Below are 27197 nucleotides of genomic sequence, written 5' to 3'. Positions count from 1 at the left end.
TCGATGAAATCCTAAAAACTTGTGGCACAGTTCATAAGACCACATCCGCTTACCACCCGCAGACAAATGGCCTGACAGAGTGATTCCACCGGACTCTAATCGACATGATATCCATGTACATCGGACCGAACCACGATAACTGGGACAAAATCTTGCCGTTCGTAACATTTGCACACAACACCGCTGTTCAACGAACCATCGGGTACACAACACCGCTGTCCATCGAACCATCGCCCTCACCGTTGTCTCCAAGACAACGGTGAGGGCGATGCTTCACGGCCAGCAAGTGAGTTGATAGCCACTCGACAGCCTCCTGGCCCCGGAGGAGCTGTAAAGATTGCCGGACCTCCCATCGCTGCGGGGCGCTGGAATCACAAAGCGGGTAGTACCGTGCACTTTGCAGCAAGAAGAAAAGCGCGAAGGCGCGCTCTGCAGTTTCTCGCGAGGGGTTCAACACGGCTCAGAAGTGCACCATTGTCACTGGTGCGGAGCTGAAATGAGACTCTTCGAGGCTCCATTTCCCAATTACGGCCACGACGCCGAGCGCCCAAATACGTGGAAGAGGGGCCTCGGCTGCGGCTATGTGTCCCCGGCTGACAGGATGCCTGCGCACGGATCCGCGCCAGCTGCCCAGACCTATGCTCTGGGACAAGGGGCAAATCGGGCCTGCAGCCCCCAGTTGGCACCACGAGTGGTCATCGAGCTCCTAGAAGACGCACTTCCCGCATCCGTCATGCTGGAGGCATGTTTTCCACGAAGACACAATTTCGTGAGAATATTACAAGTGTGGGTAGCACAAGTGGAACTCGCCGGCTGATAGGAAAAAGACATTGTCCCCGGTTTCCCTAGACTTGAACTCTAGGGATTTCGAGGGGGATAAAAACGCAAGCTGATGCCTGAGAGAGGAAATATGAACCCAACTTTCAAACTGTACCCATGTAATTAAATCTCTTATATTCCTATTCGGAACTTGAGTCCAGTTCTCTCCAACAGCAGATCTTACGAAAGTCGAGGTCTTCGACCACCTGCCTGGAGGCGAGGAAACCAGGGCAATCAACGGAGCCTCTAACCTTCAACACTGCTGATGCTCACCTGTGACACAGGGCACTTTGTCGGTGTTACGCACAATGCCGGTATTGTGCGCGTTGACAGACAAACTAAAGACACGTACTGACTGTTTGTTGTTAGAGCAAGCGTGGAAGCTGATGAAAAAGACGGTCAGCTTGAGGCAACCAAACGTGCGCAGTACGCAAATTAATAGGCGGGCAAAGGCGAAAAATTTTCGGATGGTGAAGGCAGTGCTAGAAATCAGTGCTATGGGAAAATGTTTCCCAAGCCAAAGCGACCGAGTAAACTGCGGCAACCATCGTAGGCGACACCGCTGGAGCAAAGGTAACCCTATGGGCGCTCGTGTTCCAGTGCTACAGGGCTGCGCCCACACAAATGCGGATGTGCTGTCGCGTGTGCCAAATGTGTGTTGGGACCCGAGTAACAGTGACGGGCTGATAGCAAGAGAGGGAGAGCGCCCCCTCAATGCTCCAGCCAAGTGTCAGTGACGTGTGACAGCTCTGAGACACTTGAACAGCACTGTGTGTGAAATGTGTGTGAGTCAAATGTGCTCTTTTGTCACTGCAAGCATGTATGAGTTTTGCTTGTTTTGTTCTTTGGTTTGCTTGTTTTCTTCTTCAATTTGGTTGTTTTGTTAGTTTATTTGCCCGTTTTATTTATTGTACCCAGCTACTCAGTGACCTCATGTTTTTTTTTCTTGTTGTTGGCTGGGTGGTGGCGTTCGTACAGTAGGATCCGAAGGGTTTAGACGAGGAAACACTATGCGTAGTGTAAAAACTACTCTGGCGTTCAAGAAATTGCGAAGCGTGGCCCTGAGCGGGGGGAGGTTCGGCGCCATACCCTTACTTTGTGGTTATTCATGAAGCGACTTTTAGGCGCCTAGAAGAATCTTGGGAAGGACGTCTAGGGTCTGGCGTCGTAGGCAGGAAGGGCAAGTGTCTTTTCTATCCAAAAGCGTGGCTTCCAAGAAACAAGCAAGCGAGAGCTGAGGGTTAGCACGCAGGGATGCTCGTAGGAGGACAAAAAACGCACTGACAGACAACACCCACTCGTTCCCCGAAACCATTCGAAATAGAAATCCGTGGTCCATTCACCATCACACAAGGGAGGAATCCCCAGAGGAGAGGCGAGAATGGCGCATCACGTGACAACTACGTCACGGATTAGTGTGTCGACGCGATCTCCTCGCGGCTCCTCTGGGGAGGCGGGGATCGTTTCTTCGATCGGTCAAATGATCCCCGTGCAGTGGGGGATCTAGCGGAATCTCGGGTGGGTCTCCGGCCACATTGTAGCCCTCTCTCCTGCAGTGTCTGCAGAACGCGGTAGCTGGTCCAAATTATAGGCTCCAGACTTGCGTACACCATGATGGCGAAAATGAACAATGAAGCAACGTTTTTTTCTTTTGTCTCGTAGAAGAATATCCTCGCTTATAGGACATCTCTTCTGATGACTATAGTGAAGCTAACCTAAAGAATGGTGTGTGGGAGACGATAGTGAAGCAGTAGATGAAGCGCTACAATCTCTATGGAGTGATATTTCGTATTGTTTGAAAGTGGTTATTCTGATAAACATTGCGGCATCGCCCGCTTTTGATGTTACTGCTGCTGCTACTGCTCTGCTTGTTCAGCCTGATGGAGATGTGTTACTTTATAAGAAATTTTTTTCCAATGGCCCTCTTTATTCAAGATTAAACGCTTAAAATATAGGCAGGCGTAGAATCGGATAGCTGCTTTTTTTTTATTTTTAGAAACATGACATACTTCACATTTCACTCTATCAGCTGCACTCATGCAGCAGAATTTTAGGATGACTTCACGTATTGAAGAAAGAAGCGGTCCTCTATCACCTTGTGTTTCGAGTTATAATGAAATGCTTGTACAGATAATGGCCAAATAATAATAGACTAGATCCCTTCCGTTCTGTTGTTCTCATGAGAGAAATGCTATGATAGCATAATTCCTTAGTTCACAGAAAGCCAACAGACATCAAAAGATACTAAAATTGCTATCTACTGACTGAATAGTAGTATTTGACGAGTCAGGCTGTGAGCGATTTCGTAGTGAAAAAAAAAAAAGCAAAGCGACTGTCAATGATGCTGCCTAGAATGTCGCTTCGGCAAGTTCACTTTTGCAAAAAAAAGACTATTCTGGTGGCGAGTCAAACCAAGAGCAACGCCGTGTCGGCATTCCACACACAAAAAAACATATAAACAAAAAAATTTCTAAAAGCTGCAAAGTGGCAGGGGAGGAGGTGTGCAAAACCGGCACTTCCCTCAAACAACACCAGCAATTTCCTCACCCATGAAACGCCAGCGCTTTCCTCCTTCTCCATTTAAGACACAATGCAGCTTTGAAGCCCCCCCCCCCCTCCACTCCAAGACAACAGCTTGCTGATACCGATGGCTTAGGGTCAAAGAATTTTTCAGTACTCCCGCTCCATCATATGGTGAAGGCTCTAGCCACACTGATCTCCTGCACCATTCGCCTCGTCCGTGTGAGTGAGAGACATTTGGGGGGACTTAACCTCGCCTGTTGACATCACTTGGCTCCCGCCTTTACCCTCGGTGTATTTCTCCATCGTGTGAATCCCGCTTTAATGACCGACGCAGCTGCGTTCGACCAGCGGAGTACCAGCAAAGGGTGTCAAAGCGTCCTGCGTGCTGACACTAATACATCTCAAATGAAGTGTCCGCGAAGCACCTGTGAGGCCGGGTTGTATACCACTCGAGGCATGGGCCCTCTAACTGCGCGGCCGCACTTGGTAACTTGATCCCGGGAGCTGAGTGATGCCACCATCAGATGTTTAATGGTTTTTTTTAATGGGCTTTCGGAATGTTGGTGTTGGCCGTTCCTTTTTCGTCTCTCTCTCTCTCTTTCTGACAAGTGGCTAAAACGCTGCAGGGAGAGGGAGAGAGGTGCCGAGAGGGGAGACGCCCGACATACGGACCTACAGTCTGTCAAAAAGTGGACATAATGATTTTGTGTTGCCGTCAAAAGAAGAGGGGGGGTGGGGGCAACCAAGGAGTTAATACTTGGCTTCTGGCTCCTCAAGAGGACTCTGATCGCAGCAAACGGTGCTATGCACAATCGGCTCTGCCGAGGTGAAGGCCTACAGTCCAAAGTGTTCAGACTGTATATACCACACACACACACACACACACATATGTGTGTGTGTGTGTGTGTGTGTGTTTACTGTGTACATATAGAAGTTAACTTTCTCAAAACAAGGTGCACCACTGCCTGCCTACACAATTGACACTTAACAATATAAATACACTTATCTTACAAAACACTGTCATAAATTTGCTGGCTTGCAGTGGCATTACATCAATTGATTATTTGGAAAGCAGCACAATTTAAGCTGTTGATACAAAACCAGAAATGGTTACAATAAGTTTACGCAGTATAACAGCCGGGCTCTTTACACAATTGGCACTTTTTAATGTGCTTGTGTATTGTTTTTAATATGCTCATTATGCAATAAGCCTTTCAGAAAGCAATAATTATTATATTCCGCAAAATTGGCATGATAAAACGGAGTCGTCACTTATACTCGGGTTTCTCATGAAACAATTGAGCGCATGTGAACCCATATGAGGAACAATGCTCTGGATATCGTAGGGACTGCCGAGAAAATGGCCGCAAGATTTAAGCGCAGTTTCAATACTACTCCTCTCTTTGAAGTTCGCTAGTAGTGACTTACGATATAGCCCAGCTCAAAGAGCTAGTTGAGTGAGAAGCTAGCCGGATCGATGCAAATTACGATTGTACATGTTTCTTTTCTTGTTTTTTTGTGGGTCCACAGGACCTTGAAACAGTCAATGTATTGATGCAATTTCAGCGTGCCTGCATATTCACTCGTGCACCATGGTGCGTAGCAGGTGAGTCCACTTATAAAGGCTCAGAAATACATTAAACGCGCTAAAAACGAGCAATTACACGCTTTCACAGGCTACGGCGCGAGCGCTCCCAATGCAGACCCTCCTGAGATCTTCAGTACCATGAAACAACAGCGCCGCCGCTACTGTCACCTGCCGAGATGCGGCGTGGCCACATCGTTCACTCCACTGCCCCCTTCTAGTACACTGTAGCAGGCCTCGAAAACTCTCACGTTTTCGCGATGGCCGTAGAGGGCGAAAAAGTCTACCACGGCGGGGCACTGTGGAAGGGCACTGTGGAATTACAATAGGTATGATGTTGTGAGAGGAATATGGAAAGGGGTCATGGTTCCTGGTCTGACATTCAGCAATGCGGTCTTGTGTATGAGATCAGAAGTTCAAGCAAGATTAGAAATTAAGCAACGTGGAATAGGTAGGCTTGCCTTGGGAGCTCACGGGAATACACCAAATCAGGGAGTACAAGGTGATATGGGATGGACATCATTTGAGGGCAGGGAAGCTAGCAGCAAGATCAAATTTGAGAAGCGATTGAAACAAATAGGGGAAGAGCGTTGGGCTAGGAAGGTATTCAGCTACTTGTACATGAAGAATGTCGATACAAAATGGCGGAAGCGAACCAGAAAATTGACTGGTAAACACTTGGAAAACAGCAGGGGGCCAAACCAAAAAGAATTATCGGTTAAGAAGAAGGGGAAGAAAGCTGAGACCGATATGTGGAGAATTGGCATGATTGAGAAGTCTGCACTAGAGATTTATCGAACTTTTAAGCAGGAAATCGCCATGGAAAAGATCTATGATAATACTTGGGGTAGTTCTCTACTGTTTGAGGCCAGGACGGGAGTATTGCGAACAAAGACATATCGGGCCAAATACGAAGGGGTAGACACGGTATGCAGTGCGTGTGGAGAGAAAGAAGAAACTGCCGAACACTTGATAATGTTCTGTAAAGGGCTTCAACCTATAGTTCAGGATGATGGCACAGGGTTTTTTAAAGCACTGGGGTTTAGGGACAGTGAGGGCAAAATAGACTTTAAACGGGTAGAATTAACTAGAAAGACCAAGATAGCACAATACATTAAAGTAACATTGTATTTTCATTGCGAATGTTGAAGAAACGTTTTATGTTTTTAAACAACATTGTCTGAACGCTTTTACATGAAACGTATAACGTTCTTTGTTGTATGTGAAACGTTAAATATATATTAGAAATACACAAATACAATGCAGGTATACATTATATACGCCTGGGTTAGTCCTTATTTAAGCAACAGTAGAGTAATTGGAACAGATTAATATAACCTCACGGTTTAGGTGAAGCTCCATATACTTCATTTGGGCCGCATTCAAGCTGCAGATAATTACTTTAATTTTGGGCCAATTCATGTTTTGCAAGCTCAAAAATTTGACTCATGGAGGGGCAAAATGCAAGGTATAATGAAAATAGCCAGAAGCTTCGTAAGTATTATTAACTATCTTACTTTAGAAGACGTTCAGATTCTGGGAATTCTTAAAAAACAAGACACTTAGCATAGTTGAGACACTACATCGTAGCATGACCTCACCAGACTTTTGCAATTCTTTAGACTTCTATCAGCGAAGCTGTTTAGGAAATCGCGAGTGGGTGGCAGAAAACTATTATTGTAATAGGTATGTGCCTCTGTGCAGCCAACCAGAAAACTATCATCATCATAGATGGGTATGTGTGATAGAAATTGGGAAAATCTCACTACTCCCCACAGGTCCACTAATAATGATGAATGCAACAGTTAGCCCAACAAATAGCTTCAAAGCAACAGCAAGTCGAAGACCCCTCAGCCCGTGTAAGAAAAAAACTAGAGAATGAGAAAGGCCGCGGCAGCGGCGAGAATACCCCGAAGCAACAAAAAGCCTGCGCTAAAGACGTGCCTGTCGATCTGTAAGAGGTGTGGACGCTCAGTTTCAGGGCCAGTTTCTGTCTCAGGAATTTGAATAACTGTGTCGTGCCTGCGACTGTCTATGAGCTTCTCTGATCTAAGAATCAACGTAAAAACAACCTAGCATCACCTAGCTAAAGCCTTGAAGCAACCAGATAAGTCTTCACAATCGTCCAGTTTTGCTGTTTTAAGCCTTGAGCGGCTTAGTACAAGCTTTGCCAATTCTTGTATGTCACTGCATTAGAAGATATATAAATATTGTGTATAGTTTCCGCAGCCACCAGAATCTGAGATAATTTATGCGGCTTTTCTAATTAACATGTCAAAGCATTTCTTATCTCAGTAAGAATTACTGTTCCTAACGAGTATGGTAGGGCGAGCATGTAAAGAATGCTCCTCATTCTGGCTTGTGTTCATTCATGGTCTCAACATCAGCAGCCAAGGCTACAGCTCATTTCGACACAGGCAAAATGCCAGAGGCCCATTTACAGTCGTTAGTAAGCTTAGCTCTAATGCTCCACAACATGTCCTGAAGCAGTTTGGTTGAAACCAGCACCACACAGCTTTGAGTTTTATTGCTGAGGTGTTAGCATGCATGCGGACATACAATCCAAGCTTACCAAACTATTATCTTGGCAACAGTGCCCAGTGTTTCGCGGCTGGCCTCGGTCAAACCAGCCCAAGACATGCTGCGGAGCGTTCGAGTTAAGCTTTCCGAATATTGTACGATGCAATGTCGTTTAAGAACACCAGATAGTTGAAATTCCTAAAGATCTCTGCTACAGTGCGCTCAAATTCATATATGTGGTTTTGGCATGTAAATGACCCGATAATATTGTTATTATAACTATATAAAGCCAAACATAAGGACATGACAGTGAAAGAGTTCTGGCTGTTTAAATTTCAGTGCATAAATGATAACAGAGCAGTAAGAACATTCAACATGAGCAGTCATGTTTTACGTTCTCTGTGCGCAGTCTGCTCTTGTGCAACAATATTTGAACAAGAGCTAATACCAGATTTCACACCGTTTCTGTCATGCGCACCTTGAAATTGTGTTAAATTTATGGAGATATAGCAACTCAATCAGTATTGTAGGCACTGCGTTATTAGGATGAGATTAGTTTCTACATTTCATCTGGAGCACAGCCCGAATGAATTTGGCCAAAAATGAGACGTCCCATGAAAAGCACTGCGCTAACGTAACTCCTTAGCCAGAACAGCAACAGGGAAGCTACATATACGAGACGTAACGCAAGTGTGTGAGTAACGCACCTCGTAGGCTGTACAGCTGCATGCAGTTGGCCACTCGGTCAAAATAGCTGAACACTAGTCAGGAAATGTCCTGACGAAGTCAATCCGTGCACAGACATGACATTGCAACCAACATTCGCGGAAGACTGCCTTTTATATCACAAAATTACAGATGCCTCTGAGGTAGCAACCCTTCAATCCGACTTGAATAACATATATAGGTGGTGCCTCACATGGTGCATGGAACTGAACATTAACAAAAATGTAAATCGATGCGCATTTCTCGTTCTAACACAATCTGCTCTGGCTATGCACTAAATACCTCTATCACCACAATCCTTTCTTTCTCTCACTTTGGATTCACCCGGCATCGTACCATTCTGCTCGCCATGATCACGTGTACAAGGTCAGCGTACCTCGTCACAAAACCTTAGCATGTTCACAATCATTCCTCCCTAAGACGTCAATAGATTGGAATAACCTACCTGGATCATTAGTAAGCATCACCGACCCAACTCGATTTAAGAATGCACTAATAAACTCAGAATCGTGAACTGTACTAATTGGCGTAAGTGTTAGTGACTGTTTAGTGTATTCTTTGTGGTTCTAGTTCAGTTGTCTTTTAAGAAAGTGTACTCCTTGCATGCAAAACTTCATCATTATATATATCTTCATGTTAAATGTGTTTACATAATCCTGTAGTTATTTTGTTGTTCATTTGTATTTCCGCCCCTCCCCTCTATGTATTTCCGCCCCTCCCCTCTATAATGTACAAGTGTACCCTGAGGGTTTTACAAACAAATAAATAAATAAAAATATGGTCAATGGGCACATTCTCGTCTTCACTGCTTCGGTGAATCATGAATGCAAGGCGTGAAGACAGCGCGCAAAGGCAGTGTGCAGCTGGGCTAGCTACCCTTGCTGGGCCGCACCACGAACTGAACCTAATTGGTAACATGCTCAACACAGCTAGCACATTCCAGGCAACACGCCGTAAGGTGAAACAGGTTGGCATCGATCAACGCACCAACCACCTTCCGCGATAAAATCAAAAGCACAGTAGGCGAGCGCTGAGAGGCTCAGGATCTGTGAAGGCCAAACTGAGCGTCGAATGTCAGCGTCCGGTGTATATACAAGTCGCAACACGAACCCTACAGTTTTGCAGATGATGCACACACACTCCATACGTTCCGAGACGATACCCCACATCAAAATTCGTTACCATTACGATCTTTTACGATGCTAATTTCGCCAATGGGTCATTGCAGCTCTAGCGCAGCTTCGGCTCTACCTACTGTAACAAGGCGTGTTTTTTACAATTTAAGCCACTTCACGGGTGCAGCCCCGTTTTTACCTCTGTTTTTGCTACACTGAGAAGGTAGCGCTTGTGAGTTTACTGATGTTGTAAAAAAATAAACATATTTTATTTAGATAACGAAAACTTCCTATATTGAACGACGAACTGTTTTGTTTTGCAAATGCCTTTTTTTTTGCTGCAGCAGGAGCAGTCGTGTCTGCAGCAGGAGCAGTCTTTTTGGCTCGTGTTGCTCGTGTTTCCTCCTGTTTTTATGACGAGCGTAGACGATCGTGTCGACGAGACCGGCGCGCTTTTCATTCACACTTGTGAAGATAATATATGAAGGTAAGCATAAATGAGTTCATTGCACTTTAAAGCTGCTACTCTCGATGAAGTGAAACTACTGCATGCATGTAATACCAATGTCACGCGGTACCGCGCCGTGGCTGACACTAAAGTACAGGAGGGGTCAATAGTTCCCAGGCCCCGCTGCCATAGGAATACATGGGATAGTGGCCTAAGAAATTTTGATCAATTCTGTACGTCGAAATCACGAAGATACAAAAATCGATCCGCGGATCGAGTTTGGCGCCGGGCAATCTGAAAGTTGGATCGCGTTGCGATAGGGGCTGATCGCAATTGGAGGTGTCAAAGTAGCAGCACCTGATCTGGCTTAAGCTTTATTCAGATCGGCTCTTTTTGCGATCGTAACTGCTTGTACGACGCTGGTACAGTCAGTTTTATACGCGATCAGGTCCGATCGCTATTTGTACGATGTCTGCGCCAAACTCGATTCGAATCAGGTTGTAACGCAATGCATTGGCCAATTGTTTGCGATCAAAAGCGCTCTTGTGTCACCGGTTTTGCGATCGAGAAATGATGGGGCTTGATTGTGACCAGAAGTACTCTTGTGAGATTTGCATAACCTTTAAGTTGTGAAGAGAAGAAATGATTGCACACGGGGTGTTGTTGGAGTCAACATTTTGAAAGGGTTTGCCAGGCTGAAACAAATCCGCTTCTCGAAACGTTCGCTCCAACGACACCCCCTGTTCGCAAATTTTTCAAGTCTTCAAGCTTCTATTTTCCCCTGAACTTCTCCTTTACCCTCCACGGCTGTATATCATCTGTCATGCTGCTTTGTGAGAAATATGTTTTTGTGAAATATGTCAGTTTATTCTAACACTTCTGCTTACTTATATTTTTTCTCTGGAACATTGGCATCAAATCATATAATTTTCTTGCAATTACAGACAGCCTATCATAGTGCGGGTCACAAAGGAATAACTACACAACCAAATGCAACAGCCCTTGTTAGAACCATTTTCATAGCTGGTGTTTGTGCAATTTTCACATCTGCTGTCTGCCACATGCATAAGCTTATTTCTATCATACTCGGTCTTTTTAAAAATAGTGAGGTTAAAAAAATGTATATATGTGCTGTACTCAGTGACAACGTGTCTTGGCATTGGAGCGAAAGCTTACTCGGTCTTTTTAAAAATAGTGAGGTTAAAAAAATGTATATATGTGCTGTACTCAGTGACAACGTGTCTTGGCATTGGAGCGAAAGCTACAGAGCCAAAATTACGGGCATCCTACCGCCGGTGAGTGTAGTTCCACAATAGCGCCCGTATTTTCACCGGGAAATATAGAGAGAAGTTCCCCCTTTATTTTCTACGTGGAGCAATTTGAGACAGGTCGTAGTTCCCACCATTAGGAACATTGTATTTACTTTAACTAATTCGTTCTGACTTCGCATTTCTGAGCGCGCAAAGAAATCCCACCTTTTTACGTGCACTTCAAACGCTAAGCGACGTCTGCGTCTATACATGAACCGCTGATGGTGCGCCCCCGTCACTTTCCATAGCGTTAAGCATACCTGCCAACTCTCCCGAATTTGGACCTAATCTCCCGATTGTACGAATGTCATCTCGAATCTCCCGAAAAGTGGCCACCACAGCAGAGGCTGTTTTTTTTTTTGCTCTCTTTTTAAGATCATGCGCGTACGTCAGTCTTTTCTGCTGCGGCAGTGGCGGTGCTGCGGAAGAGCACTCGCCACCACACTTCTATTTCATTGTAACCATATTGTAGAGTACCGCTGAGTACATTCCTGGCACTGCGCATCTTGACGAAGGCTGACTGCGAGAAGCGCTCGCCGCCGTACCGAAAGAAGACGAGGGAAAAGGTAGTCTCAAAGGAAAAAGATTGCGGCGCTGTATGTTCACGAGCGCTCCGATAACGAGACGGCGAGACTGTCGAGCACATTCCATTTTCCAAAGAAAGGGTGGCCAGTAGACCGGCGGACCCCAATGTGCTTTGCACTCTCCATATCGGCGTGCTTCGGAGAAACAGTGTCGACAGCGCCGCGTGTCGCATTCTTGTCGCTCCGGCCACCGTTCAGTTCACTTGCTTCCATTGTGCCTAGCCAGAACTTCTTCTCTGTCTTGGCCCCCGCATTTTGTACGCTACGCCTACGCCGTCTGCTCTGATTGTGGGGGTTGTGTGTCTCGAAAGTTCCGTTCGAAGGTCGATGGCGGCGTCAAAATCAAAGAAGAAGTACTTGCAAGTGTTTCTGGACTCATACACAGCTAAGTTTCCGTGCTTTGTGACTTCGCGGAAAGGTGACAAGTACGGATTCTGTACCACGTGCGCCTGTGATGTGAGCGTGTCGCTTGGCGAGAAGGCCAATATAAAGGTGCATATCGCTTCACAGAAGCATCAGAACTACGTTCGTGCTGCGAAAGGGCAAGGCAACATCGGTAGCTTTTTCCAAAAGAGCTGCGAAGACAGTGCGAACCGCGCAGAATGTCTATTCCCGGGATTCCTTGTGGAACACAACTTGCCGCTAAGCGTTAGTGATCATGCAGGGCCGTTGTTTCGGAAAATGCTCCCGAAGTGCGAGGACGCGAAGTGGTACGGGTGCGGACTTACGAAAACCACTGCCATCGTCGGAGAAATGGCTGCTTATACCGGAAACACAATGGCGGAAGCTCTGAAACGTCATGCTTTCGCAATCGCAGTTGACGGAAGCAACGACAGCGGGTCGCAAATGTACCCAATCGTGGCAACGTACTACGTCGAGGAATCGCGAAACGTGGAAAGCCGACTGCTTTGTTTGCAGGAACTACATGGAGAGGCCACCGGACGAAGGATTGGAAACCTCGTTCTGGACGCGCTCAAATCGCGTGGTATACGGATTGAGAACTGCATCGCATTTTCTGCCGACAATGCCAATGTGATGATCGGGCAAAAAAAAACGGCGTGGCAGCTGTGCTAAAAGAAGCCCAAGATAATTTGATAGTCGTTGGCTGCCCGTGCCACCTTATAAATCTTGCGGCCGAGAAAGGAGCCGCATGCTTACCTGCGAAATTCGACGAGGTGCTCGTGGACATCTTCTACTACCTTGAGAAGAGCGCCAAGCGGAAAGACAGGCTTGTTGAATTTCAAGGGATGCACAACACGGAGGTGCGGAAAATTTTGAAACACGTGCCAACGCGGTGGCTATCACTTGGAAGGTGTCTCACCAGATTGCTGGAGCAGTGGCAGCCCTTGGTCAGCTTCTTTTTAAATGAGACAGACAAAGTCGAAAAGCCAGCAGCGCCCAAGCTTTCTGGGGTCGTACCAGATCCCCAAGACAGCTGCAGCTTCGGCAGATGTGCGCGACGAAGTCCAGCGAGATCACCAAAAACGGAAGGAGCCAAGAGGCAAGATCTATGCAACCCCGGCAAATAAAGTGAAGTTTCATCTGAAAGTACTGGACATGCCAGTTTGACCCGTGAGGAACGGCTTTTGTACTTTCTGACCTCTGATGTAAACTTCGCTTATGGACTTTTCTTGAAGAGTGTCATCCCTGTGTTTGACAAAGTCAACGCCCAACTTCAGTCACAGGCACCTCAAATTTATCTGCTACAGTCCCTCTTGATGCAGTTCCTAAGGGACCTTTTGGCTAGGTTTGTCAATCCCTCTGCCATTAAGGCCTGCTCTTCGCCACTAGAGGTTCCCTATCAAGATCTAAAGAACCAAAAAGCCAACGAAGATCTTGTCCTCGGGAGCTGCACATTGTCTGTTGTGGAAGGACTGCGTGCCAGTGAGAAGCAGGAGCTTTTTTCTACTGTTCAGAAGTACTTTACTGTCACATGTGACTATATACGGCACAAATTTCCACTGAAGAATGAAACCTTGAATAAAGCGGAAGTCGCTAATTTGAAGTTATTGAACGACGCATCTTTCACAAGCCTTCGCTTCTTCGTTGAGTCCTTCTCACAAATTCTGCCCCAGGGGAAGAATGAGTCAAGAGTAGAAGCTTTCGATGCTCTTGAAGTCGAATTTACGGAATTGCAGGCACACCGTATTTCTGAGGACATTCTAAGTGAAGAGAGGATTGATGTTCAGTAGTCAGAAGTAGGAAAAATCACTAGCGTTGATGGAGAAGTGAAATTTAGTAGACTGTCAAAGGTGATGCTGCAGCTGCTTGCCATTCCACACAGCAATGCTGAATGTGAGAGGATATTTAGCATGGTTAAGAAGACGAGAACTGAATTTCGGTCTTCGCTTTCAAACAAGACTCTAGGTGACCTCCTCATCGTGAAGAGTCACCAAACTGAACGTTGTTTTGAGCAGGTGTATTCTGACAACTTTTTGAGGCTTGCGAAGTCCGCAACTGCCTGGTGCCTTCACAAGTAAAGAAGTTTGGTTCAAGCAGCAGCTCAAAATAAACATCCCTACCCCTCCCTGATGTCAGTCTCCAGTCACAATAACTTCCGCTATGCAACCCCCCCCCCCCCCCCTGCGGTCTCCCGAATGTTGATGCTGCGAGGTTGGCAGGTATGGCGTTAAGAGACGCACACCTAAACGGACTACTTCGCGTAGTGCTACATGTGCAGAAACTCCTCCTCTGTAGATTTCCGTGCAGTACCAAGAAAAGTTGTTGCTTAGTATAGCAGTTAATTTCACTCATTCGTTTGTTTTGTGTAATAGTTTACATTAATCTAGTCTAATCAAGAGCCAATTGTCTCATTCACCGTTTATTCAAGTGCAAGCATCAGCAGCCGATCTGTCAAACTTTATTTTCTTTCTTTTTCTGTGGTAATATGCTGTGCCTTTCCTTTGTTCAAAAATTGACATGAGAGTGCAATAGTATTGTACATTTTTTCTTTCCATCAGTTCTTGCAAAAGTGCTCACGCAGGTTGAGCATTTAAAAATGTAGCTAGCTGCACAAAGTGCAGTTCTGACAAAAATTGAGCATCGCCTAAATCAAGACACCACAGTTGAACATGCCATGGATGTAAATGAAATGCCCCTCTACCCTGCTACAACTGAGGAAGGATTGAGAACACTTGAAGCTAGCCTCGAAAACAGCGTCATTTTTGCTGCACTGGTAAGTGTTGCTGTTCATTGCAGGTGCTGCAAGCTGGTTCAACAATAACATAATGTGCTGCTTCAAAATTACTGACATTTCTCCAGGACCACAAGAGTATTGTGTGAATCTCTTTCAACATCTTTTCATTCAAGATAAAAGAACTGGGCCAAATTGGAGGTTGTGACATAAGCAAGACCACAAAAAGAGTAATGAAGAGGCTTCTTCATGACAGTGTAGCGGTACTGTACAGCTATACTGGAAGAAAAGGCAAAAGACGGGCAGCAAAGCTCAACATAGTTCGTCTTGTATTTGGTAAGGGGACGCAACTTTTTTTATTTCCTAGTGTACTTATTACTGTTCATGAAAAAAAAAAAAAAGTCCTGGTTGCTATGCATATTATTTCCAGCTGCTGTACGTACAACACGCAAGGCAACAGATGCTGAGATCAGTCAAGCGATTGGCGAGTGGTTACACTTTGCCAATGCAAAATTTACTGTGTCCAAGGCAAGCAAAAACTTAATGTTTATCGTTTTTCATCATACAGCCGAGCTATCACTCTTTTTGTCCTTGCCACCTTTATGTTTATGGCATAACTTCTTTACAAGCCTTCCTGTGTTCTTTTGTAAGAAATAGAAAGTGGTAACGTTTATACTTATGCTTTTTTTATAGTTAATCTTACTTAGAATATAATTATGTATATATATTACGAGCTCAGTTATGTTTTATTTTTGAATCAAAACAAGAAAAAAATGCTGCACATAAGAACAGCTTGCGGTAATCAGTTTTATGCAAAGCAGTCTACGAGTGGTTGTGCTGCATTTGTTTGCTTTAAGGTAAACGTACAAGGTGGATAGATGTGTTTTGGTCGGTGCAGTAGTTATGAGCACAAAGGGGTCTTACTAGGCACGTTGGCTACACCAGCTTTGTTTATTGTGTACAGCTGGATCCCTGGGTTATTAGATGACTGTATTTTTCCCACGCCAAAGATACCTGATGACTTGTTGATTGATTGATTTGTGGGGTTTAACGTCCCAAAACCACCATATGATTATGAGAGACACCGTAGTGGAGGGCTCCGGAAATTTTGACCACCTGGGGTTCTTTAACGTGCACCCAAATCTGAGCACACGGGCCTCGACATTTCCGCCTCCATCGGAAATGCAGCCGCCGCAGCCGGGATTTGAACCCGCGACCTGCGGGTCAGCAGCCGAGTACCTTAGCCACTAGACCACCGCGGCGGGGCCCTGATGACTTGTCCTCAGGTTTAGATGAGACTAAGTGATGACAGGTTATACTGCTTATTTCTTGCTGTCTGGGTAGAGCACCAGTGAAAAGCACAAATTTGGATGAAAGCAGATGGTCTGGGTTGTATGGGGGCTGCCATGCTGCTGTAGGTCATCTTGGTTAGGGAGGCTATTGCGATTACCAGCTGGTAATTGCTAAGGTAATTCAGAGTTTGCGAAGTACATGCCAAACGTACTTCTTATAGCTATAGCGTGTCATGCAAGAAGCACAGCTAAAACCCTTGTATATTGCCACCCACACGTAGTGGGTCGACTGCAAGAGCGGCTCTACCATCTGGAGGAAAGGAAGAAGAATTGCGTGTCTCTTCTCGGCTCGAGAGCCAGCCACGACTGACGCATCGTCCTAGAGCTAGCTACCCGGTTGTTCAATATATCTCCCAGTACTTGTGACTCATCGTGACAAACTGGTGGAAGGTGCTGGGTAGTCTCACGGATGCTGCAGACCCCCCCAGGAAGCCGTAATACGAGTCCAGTGCCAGTCAATACTCCCGTGCATCGGACGAGCCGCCGAATCAGGGGATTGCCTCCGGAAGTCAACGATACTGCTACCACCACGTCAACAAACATGACCAGCACTTCGGTACAAACCTTGCCAACCGGCACGGGAAGCACGTCGTCGAACCGATATACGTTGGAAAGCCCACGGGCACCGACGACGTTCCATGGTACGGAGAGCGAAGACGTTGAGGACTGGTTGGCGGACTTCGAGCGCGTAGCCAACTTGAATCAGTGGGACAACGCGGCGAAACTGGGTCGTGTCTACTTCTATCTCGAAGACGGGGCTCGCACGTGGTATCAAAATCGAGAGGAGCAGCTGACGACGTGGCCAGAATTCTCTCGTAGACTTCTGCAGACATATGCCAGTGCTGACCGCCAAGAAAGAGCTGAACGAGCTATTCTTGCCCGCGTCCAGTCGCCAAACGAAACTGTGACGGCGTACGTCGAAGACATGACGCGTCTCTTCCGACGGGCAGATTCAAGAATGACGGAGGACAAGAAGTTGCGTCACTTGATGCGTGGTGTCAAGGACCAGCTTTTCGCCGGCCTCGTGCGAAGCCCTCCGAAGACGGTCGCGGAGTTCTTGTCTGAAGCCGTGACAATGGAAAAAATGCTACAGCAGCGATCAAACCAATACGACAGGCAAGTCAGAGGCATGTCCTCTGCTGACATTTTCGCCGCCGCTGGGACCAGCAATGACTCCTTACGTGAACTCATCCGTAATATCGTACGTGAGGAGTTGCAAAAGGCTGGTGTAACACCTAATCCTACGGTTAGCTCTATTGCAACCGTCATCAAAGATGAGCTGCACCAGGCCCTCCGGGACACCTTGCCTCCTGACACAGCTGCGCCAGCTCCTGCTGAATACCACCGTAAGACAACCTACGCGGAAGCCCTGAAACGCCCTGCTGCATCGCCGCCCTTGTTCGTTCATCCTGTCCCTGCAGTTTCACTCGAGTCAGCGCAGCACATGCCATACTACGAAGGCACGTACACGCCACCGCCCCTGCCCTTTGGCCGTGGTGCTTCTGTTGCCCATCGTTCGGTACAACCGGTCCAGTACATCGACGATCGGCACTCGTATCCTCGGAAGTCTGATGTCTGGCGCACACCCGATCACCGGCCTCTATGCTTTCATTGCGGAGAAGCTGATCACTTGTACTGCCAGTGTGCTTATCGCCGTCTTGGGCTTCGCGGCTTCTCTGCGTACTCGCCGCCCCCCCGTTACGGTCAGAGACCACGCGACATCCAAAACTACCTCTCCCAGCAGCATGAACCACCGTCTGCCGGGCGCCAGTCGCGCTCGCCATCACCGAGGCGATTTTCATCAATGCCCCAGCGGTATTCTACCGCACGATCTCCCAGCCCCCGCCGGGAAAACTAGCCGAAGCGACCTCTGGGGGCGGGGTCGCTGAACGTCGAAGCGCTGAAGACCTCCTATTGACGCAGAACCGTACAGAAACTGGTCCGACATCACCTGCTGCTGCAAAGGATAGCCGGCTTTCACTCGACATAGCAGTAACAATTGATGGTTGTGTAGTTAATGCGTTAGTGGACACCGGCGCAGACTATTCCATACTGAGCGGGAAACTGACAACGCAGCTGAAGAAAGTAATCACGCCGTGGCATAACTCGCAGATTCGGACAGCTGGTGGCCATGTCGTAACTCCACTGGGTGCCTGCACAATTAGAGTACAGATTCAAGGGTACACATTCGTAGCAAGCTGCCTTGTTCTACGTGAATGCTCCCGTGACGTCATTCTGGGAGTTGATTTTCTACAGGAAAATGGAGCTATCATTGATCTGCAAGAGCGCCGCGTTACGTTCTCAGCCCAGCGAGCAATCAACGTGCAGGATGACGGAATGCGTGTCGACGTACTCCGTATTTCTGAACAGAGCGTGACGCTTCCTCCCCGAGCCAGTGTTCTAGTCGACGTAAGATGCTGTGGTTTGAGCGATGGCGATGTGGTGGCCGAGACAAATTTAGAACACCTCCTGCAGCAAGGCATATGTGTAGCGAGAAGTGTAATTCACGTTCGCGACGGCCGATCTGAATTGCTCGTTACCAACTTTAGCAACGAGCATCGACACCTTTTCCGTGGCACTTCGATAGCGTTTGCCCACGAAGTAGCAAACGTAACCAACTGTCCCACGTCAGAAATAGTGGATAACGCAGACACATCAATGAGCAACATTGACATCAATCCTGATCTGTCCACCGATAACCAGACTGCGCTGCGAGCGCTCTTGTTCGAGTACAGGTCTTGCTTCGCAAGTTGCTCAAAGATCCGCCAGACGTCCATCACTCAGCACAGGATCATCACGTACGAGGACGCACGCCCAATACACCAGCACCCCTACCGCGTGTCGGCTAAAGAACGTGAAGCGATACGTACGCAAGTTCGCGAGATGCTTGACGATGGCGTTATCGAACCATCCAACAGCCCGTGGTCATCTCCAGTCGTGCTTGTTAAAAAGAAAGACGGATCGCTACGCTTCTGCGTCGATTACCGAAAGCTCAACAACGTGACCAAAAAGGATGTGTACCCGCTACCGCGTATCGACGATTCGCTGGATAGACTTCGTCGTGCCCATTATTTCACTTCTCTCGACCTCAAAAGCGGGTACTGGCAAATCGAGGTAGATCAGCGAGACCGCGAAAAGACAGCCTTCGTGACCCCAGACGGCCTATACCAATTTCGAGTACTCCCTTTCGGCTTGTGTTCAGCGCCGGCAACTTTCCAGCGAATGATGGACACTGTCCTCACAGGGCTCAAGTGGCAGACTTGTCTTGTCTACCTTGATGATGTGATGGTCTTCTCTGCCACGTTCGAGCAGCACCTACAGCGCCTGCGCAGCGTGCTGGAGGCTATCCGATCGGCGGACCTCACTCTAAAGCCACAGAAGTGCCACTTCGGCTATGAAGAACTGAAATTTCTTGGACATGTAGTTAGCGCTGAAGGAGTCCGGCCCGATCCAGACAAGCTTGCCGCTGTTGCCGAATTACCAGCTCCTGTCGATAAGAAAGCCGTCCAGCGCTTCCTTGGTTTGTGCGCCTACTATCGCCGGTTCATTCATGGCTTTTCACAGATAGCAGAACCTCTGACTCGTCTCACAAGGGACGACACGCCGTTTGTCTGGGAAAACGAGCAACAAGCAGCTTTTGATGAACTGCGACAGCGCATGCAATCAGCACCCGTTCTCGCTCATTTCGACGATGATGCTGACACGGAGGTCCATATTGACGCTAGTAACGTTGGGCTTGGTGCAGTGCTCGTTCAGCGTCAAGACGACATCGAAAGGGTGATAGCCTACGCCAGCCGCTCTCTATCCCGTGCCGAGGCGAATTATTCCACTACGGAGAAAGAGTGCCTCGCAGTCGTGTGGGCAATCACCAAGTTTCGCCCGTACCTTTATGGTCGTCCCTTCAAGGTAGTGACGGACCACCATGCCCTCTGCTGGTTGGCAAGCCTGCGCGACCCTTTAGGACGGCTAGCACGGTGGAGCTTGCGGCTGCAGGAATTTGACGTCACCATCGTCCATAAGTCCGGCCGTAAGCATGAAGACGCTGACACACTGTCATGCGCACCCCTTCATGTCGTCAGTCAGGAAGCAGAGGAAGACAAAGGCTTCCTGGGCGCCATTAGCTCATCAGACTTGAGTAAACTGCAGCGGGATGACGCAGAGATTCGTCCGATCATCGATCATTTAGAGGGCCAGGACACAATCATACCACGTCATTTATCCCGCTCGTTGCCGTCATTCTGCCTTCGAGAGGGTGTGCTGTACAAGAAGAACGCTCGTTCGAACAACCGTACCTACCTCCTGGTGGTTCCTCAAGACATGCGAGACGACGTCCTTTTCGCTTGCCATGACGAACCCACATCCGGTCATCTGGGCTACTCACGGACACTTGCCAGAGTGAGTGAGAGGTATTATTGGCCAGGACTTTCGGCAAGCGTCAAGAAGTACGTCAAGAGCTGTCGGGAATGTCAGCGTCGAAAGCAACCATCTGTTAAGCCAGCTGGTTTGCTTCAGCCGATTGAAGCACCCTGCACGCCGTTCGACCAAGTCGGCATGGACATTCTCGGGCCATTCCCCCTATCTGTGGACAGCAACAAATGGGTGATCGTCGCGACCGACTATCTGACACGCTACGCTGAGGCGCAGGCGATCCCACGAGCCACGGCTTCTGAGGTAGCACAATTTTTCATGCGCCACATCGTGTTACGACACGGTGCTCCTTCCACTATAATAACGGACAGAGGGACGGCATTCACGGCGCAGCTTATGGACAAGGTTTTCAAACTGAGCAACACCAGACACCGAAAGACAACTGCGTACCACCCGCAAACCAACGGACTTACCGAGCGACTGAATAAGACCATTGCAGACATGATCTCAATGTACATCGACGTACAGCACAAAACATGGGACCGGATCTTACCTTACGTGACCTTCGCGTATAATACCGCCGTGCAAGAGACCACGCGATTCACGCCATTTCGGCTTCTCTACGGCCGCGAAGTGCAGACCATGCTGGACTCTATGCTACCGTGTCAAGACGAAGACGAGTTGACAACTGACGCCGATGAATTCGCAGAGCGTGCTGAGGAAGCCCGGCAGCTCGCGCGACTACACATCGGCCAGCAACAGCAGGCAGACGCACGGCGCTATAACATCCGCCACAGTGAAGTATTTTACAACCCCGGAGACCAAGTTTGGGTGTGGACGCCCGTCCGCCGCCGTGGCCTTAGTGAAAAGTTACTGAGCCGGTACTTTGGCCCTTATAAAGTGTTACGTCGCGTCAGTGACGTGAACTATGAAGTGGTTCCGGACTCAACATCGCAGGCACGGAGTAGGACACGACCGAGGTCGGATGTCGTTCATGTGTTGCGCATGAAACCATTTATTGCGCGTTGTTCATAACTTTTTTCTTGCCGTACAGCGTTCTTTGTGTTATTTATTTATTTTTGTGAACTTGCTTCTTCGTTCACTGATTTTTCCTATATTGGCACGCTCGTTCATTTCTATTTTTACTTTATCCGAATTTCCAATTTCTTTTTTTCCACGTGCCTATGTCGTAACATCGTGGTGGTGCTATGTACTTTTCTTTCCCCCTTTTGGGACTTTTTTTTTCTTTTCGAAAGGGGGGATAATGCCACCCACACGTAGTGGGTCGACTGCAAGAGCGGCTCTACCATCTGGAGGAAAGGAAGAAGAATTGCGTGTCTCTTCTCGGCTCGAGAGCCAGCCACGACTGACGCATCGTCCTAGAGCTAGCTACCCGGTTGTTCAATATATCTCCCAGTACTTGTGACTCATCGTGACAATATGCCTAATAAAACAGTTATGCCCGGAACTATATTATATATACTGCACAAGTCTACTGTCAGTGTACTCAGCGTAGTTCAGGCAGCACTGCAAGGTATCTGCTTCAATTCAGTTATATAAGAGTCAAAAGCTTTAAATTTTGAAATGCGGTCATGTGCAAGCAGGCAGCAAGTGACAACATATACCATCGAGGGACTACAATGGCACAATCAAATGTGATGTGCACCAGGAAGGTTGCGAGGCAGTGTTGACAGTTATCATTATTGGTGGTTGGACGAAATTTGAGTTTTTAAAAACAGCCGCTGCAAACAAGTACTTTACAGAGCACTTACAAGGCTACAGGCATTAATTTTGCCTCGCCGTGGTCTACTGGCTAAGGTACTCGGCTACTGACCCGCAGGTCGCGGGTTCACATCCCGGCTGTGGCGGCTGCATTTCTGATGGAGGCGGAAATGTTGTAGGCCCGTGTGCTCAGATTTGGGTGCACGTTGAAGAACACCAGGTGGTCGAAATTTCCGCAGCCCTCCACTACGGTGTCTCTTATAATCATATTGACACGTGCGGTTCTTTTGGTTTACGAAGGAAGACGCTATCACTTTCTGTTAAGCGCAACGCAGGCCGCGTTTATCTTGTATGCCACTCTGGAACGCGTTACGACGCGTGTATAAAAAGACTGACACGTGCGGTTCTTTTGGTTTACGAAGGAAGACGCTATCACTTTCTGTTAAGCGCAACGCAGGCCGCGTTTATCTTGTATGCCACTCTGGAACGCGTTACGACGCGTGTATAAAAAGCCAGCGCAGTGCGCCACTGGGGGTCTTTTTCTTTTTTTCCGTCGGCCGACGACTGTTCACGCCGCTGTTGCTATGAGTTGTGTTTGGCCCCGTTTCGCTGGGCACAAGTTCGCCCAATAAACAGTTCGCCTGACACCGCCCTGACTCCTGCGTGCTTCCTCTCAAGTGCTGCGTGTATCACAACCTCGTGACAATATGGTGGTTTTGGGACGTTAAACCCCACATATCTATGTATCTACGTGCATTAATTGTGCAGTGGTGATGAATGGTTTTCCTTGTCTTATCAAAAGCATCTGCAATGTTTATGCTACTACTAAAGCTATTTTGTTTATTTATTATCTGCAGTAATTCCTGAATATTCCTTGTTTTTGCAGAACAAAGTGCTGCGGCCTGCTTATTGATCACAGCCAAGCCTCGGACGAGCTGACCCAGAGCTCAAGATCCTCATGGACTACCTGCAAGGCAAGACCGCCGACGTGCCGAAAGTATTCCGCCGAGGACTGGCTTCGTTTTTCCTGCGAAACAACGTCCTCCTGAAGAAGAACTTCTCGCCGCTCCGCGCCGACCACCTCCTCGTGGTACCTTCAGCGTTACGTCCAGAGGTTTTGGAAGCATTACACGACGACCCGACAGCCGGACATCTTGGTGTTTCCCGCACACTGTCACGAATACAAGAGAAGTACTATTGGCCTCGCCTCACTGCCGACGTCGCCCACTACGTAAAAACATGCAGAGACTGTCAGCGACGCAAGACGCCGACAACTAGGCCAGCCGGACTTCTGCAACCCGTCGAACCACCTCAACGGCCATTCCAACAAATCGGCATGGACTTACTGGGGCCGTTCCCGACGTCAACTTCTGGCAACAAATGGATTGTCGTAGCGACTGACTACCTCACCCGCTATGTCGAAACAAGGGCCTTGCCCAAGGGCACTGCCGCCGAGGTCGCCAAGTTCTTCATTGAGAACATCGTCCTCCGCCATGGAGCCCCCAAGGTCCTCATCACCGACAGAGGTACGGCCTTTACGGCTGACCTAACGCAAGCGATCTTGAGGTACAGTCCGACAAGCCACCGCCGAACCACCGCGTATCACCCACAGACGAATGGCCTCACCGAGCGTCTAAATAAGACCATCGCCGACATGCTGGCCATGTACGTGGACGTCGAGCACAAGACGTGGGACGCCATACTCCCGTATGTAACCTTCGCGTATAACACGGCCGTGCAGGAAACGACGCAGTTTGCTCCATACAAGCTCGTCTACGGACGGAGCCCAACAACGACGCTTGACGCCATGCTACCGGTCGGCACCGACAAAGAAGACCTCGATGTCGCCAGCTACCTGGATCGCGCTGAAGAAGCTCGACAGCTAGCCCGCCTGCGTATCAAGAGCCAACAGACGGTCGACAGGCGCCACTACAACCTTCGACGACACCACACCGAATACCAACCCGGCGACCTTGTCTGGGTCTGGACGCCAATACGACGACGGGGATTGTCTGAGAAGCTCCTGCGACGCTACTTTGGACCCTACAAGGTAGTCCGACGTCGTGGTGAACTGGACTATGAGGTCGTGCCCGATGGCTTAACGTCATCCCAACGACGCCGTGCACGACCCGAAGTCGTACACGTGGTGCGACTTAAACCTTATTACGCGCGCTGATTAGCTGTGACGCATTGTTAATGTAATTTATTGCATGTACTCTCTCTTATGTTCTGTCTTTAGCATCGGGACGATGCTTTTTCAGAGGGGGGTAGTGACATGTGCGGTTCTTTTGGTTTACGAAGGAAGACGCTATCACTTTCTGTTAAGCGCAACGCAGGCCGCGTTTATCTTGTATGCCACTCTGGAACGCGTTACGACGCGTGTATAAAAAGACTGACACGTGCGGTTCTTTTGGTTTACGAAGGAAGACGCTATCACTTTCTGTTAAGCGCAACGTAGGCCGCGTTTATCTTGTATGCCACTCTGGAACGCGTTACGACGCGTGTATAAAAAGCCAGCGCAGTGCGCCACTGGGGGTCTTTTTCTTTTTTTCCGTCGGCCGACGACTGTTCACGCCGCTGTTGCTATGAGTTGTGTTTGGCCCCGTTTCGCTGGGCACAAGTTCGCCCAATAAACAGTTCGCCTGACACCGCCCTGACTCCTGCGTGCTTCCTCTCAAGTGCTGCGTGTATCACAACCTCGTGACAATATGGTGGTTTTGGGACGTTAAACCCCACATATCTATGTATCTACGTGCATTAATTGTGCAGTGGTGATGAATGGTTTTCCTTGTCTTATCAAAAGCATCTGCAATGTTTATGCTACTACTAAAGCTATTTTGTTTATTTATTATCTGCAGTAATTCCTGAATATTCCTTGTTTTTGCAGAACAAAGTGCTGCGGCCTGCTTATTGATCACAGCCAAGCCTCGGATGAGCAACGAGGAATAAAGTGTATACGGGCATCAGGCAATAAAGTATATTTGCAATCAAGACATTGTTGCGGATCTCAGCGCTGTTCACCAGTAGTCGCTTCGGATCCTAGCGCTGATCACCAGTTGTGGCGGATCGGGGGCTGCCCGGTCTCTTGTGGTAGCGTGGTGTAGCTTCGGGTTGAAGAAACGAACGCTGACAAAATGGGGATACGAAAAACAAACAGCATTATGGCATTATTTACAATTATTTACAGCATGAGGTTAGGAGTTCACAAACCACGAGCGTGGTGGTTGAACCGTTACATGGTCCAGAGCGACGTCCCGCACTCTGCGGCATCGTTATAAGCCCTGTCGGGCTCCTCCTTCTTGAGTGGAACACCAATCACACACACACAACAGGCGAGGGGTACGAGCATGCACGGCCCACGTGAACATCTAATATTGAGTCGTGATCACTGCACTGCAACGTGGTGCCAGAGGGGATCTGGGTGTGTGCCGCTGGTCGAGGGGTCCCAAGCTCCTGACAGCATACATCAAACAGTCCGCCGATCTGTCCACTCAATTAGCAGGGCAATTTGTGGCGGCGGCCACGGTTTCTTCCAAGGAAAATGCTGTCTTGGTTGTCCTCTCTGGAACGGCTTACGGCGTCATGGCGACACGACGTCTCATCCTCCGGCTAGCAGGGACAATACCTGGCGGGCATAGGCAGCCGGCCAGTCGGCTACTTGTTTGAGGATTAAAAAGAGCGCCGCTCCCCCGTCAGCTCTGGATGCTTGTTCCGAGAAAACTGGGGTTCCAGGCGTGGGAGCGCTGCCCGGCTACGCTTCTCAGCGACAGCATGCCGCCTCTTGACGACGGCCATAAGAGCTTCCCCCTCGCCAGATGAGTCACGGAGGGCAGCAATCACCGCTGCTGCTCGCAGGGATGACGAAAGGGTCCGTAGTTGAATGCCAGGAACTGGCCTTCGCTTACGGCATGGTCTGGGTAATTGCCGAATCTTCAACAGCATCTCTGAAACTCGACCACATGCACAAGCAAGCACTCGGCCCCCTTCGAACAAACCAAGCCAAGAGAGGAATGGCAAACCAATTTTCTTTACTAGCTTTACGAAAAGCTCACACTCAGAACTCTCAGGACTCATTTGCGCTGAGAAACCAGACGTGCTACCTTACACAATTCACATAATAAGATGCACAAAACTAAAATATCAATTTTGATACATCAAGAGCACCCCAGAATGGCTTAGAAAGAGCGGCTGAGCGCGTCAGCGTTCCCATTCAATTTGCCCTTCTTTTACCTAATGTCAAAATGATATTTTTGAAGAATCAAGCTCCGCCTCACAAGGCGACTGTTCTTTGATGTCACGGTTTGCAGCCAAGTAAGGGGAAAACGGTCTGTCTCTACTTTAAATTTAGTAGCTCTGAGATAACACTGCAACTGACGAATGGCCTACACAGTGCAAGCGCACTCCTTTCCTGAAGCGCAGTACGTTATCTCACGAGAGCCCAAATTCTGGCTCAAGTAGAGCGCATCTTTCCTCATTACCACTGTCGTCTTGACATGATACGACACCAAGGCCTCAATTTCCTTTTCATTGCTGACCACTTTCATCAGTTCTGTCCCGCGGAGAGCATCGGTCAAGCACGCGGATGCTGAACAAACTCGTATCGAGTGAGCGCTACAATTGTCCTAACGTCCGTCTTTGTATACGGCCGTCAATAATTGTCTACTACTGAGACATTAAGCTCACCAGTCCACCAAAACCTTAACCTACGCTGTGACCTAACGGTCTATCTCAACGTTTAGGGAAAGTTTAATGATCCACTCATATAATCACTCGTCAACCATTCTTCAAAGCAAAGCAACAAAACATAAGAAACAAACAGTGCCTTCTAGCAGGTTCAATGGGTTAAAGTTACCTGCCTATGCCAACACGTTTGATTTGAAAATAAACCACTGAGCTCTCCTGAGCGTTTTCAATTATAATTCCTACAGCGCTGTAAAATGCACGGCACTATTAACAAAACGCATAATCCCTCACAGTTTGTGTAATTTTTCT

At 48.1% G+C, this 27197-nt stretch overlaps 1 pseudogene; it reads left to right on the top strand.

Moving 5' to 3' along the window:
- The first annotated feature begins 496 nt into the window (after nucleotides 1-496).
- The window catches only part of LOC119177929 (uncharacterized), a 49536-nt pseudogene continuing 22835 nt past the window's right edge, over nucleotides 497-27197 (top strand).

This window comes from Rhipicephalus microplus, unplaced genomic scaffold, assembly GCF_043290135.1.
Source record: "Rhipicephalus microplus isolate Deutch F79 unplaced genomic scaffold, USDA_Rmic scaffold_23, whole genome shotgun sequence".
Lineage (NCBI taxonomy): Eukaryota > Metazoa > Arthropoda > Arachnida > Ixodida > Ixodidae > Rhipicephalus > Rhipicephalus microplus.
The sequence above is the reverse complement of the archived record's forward strand: the minus strand, read 5'-3'. Positions and strand labels throughout refer to the sequence as shown.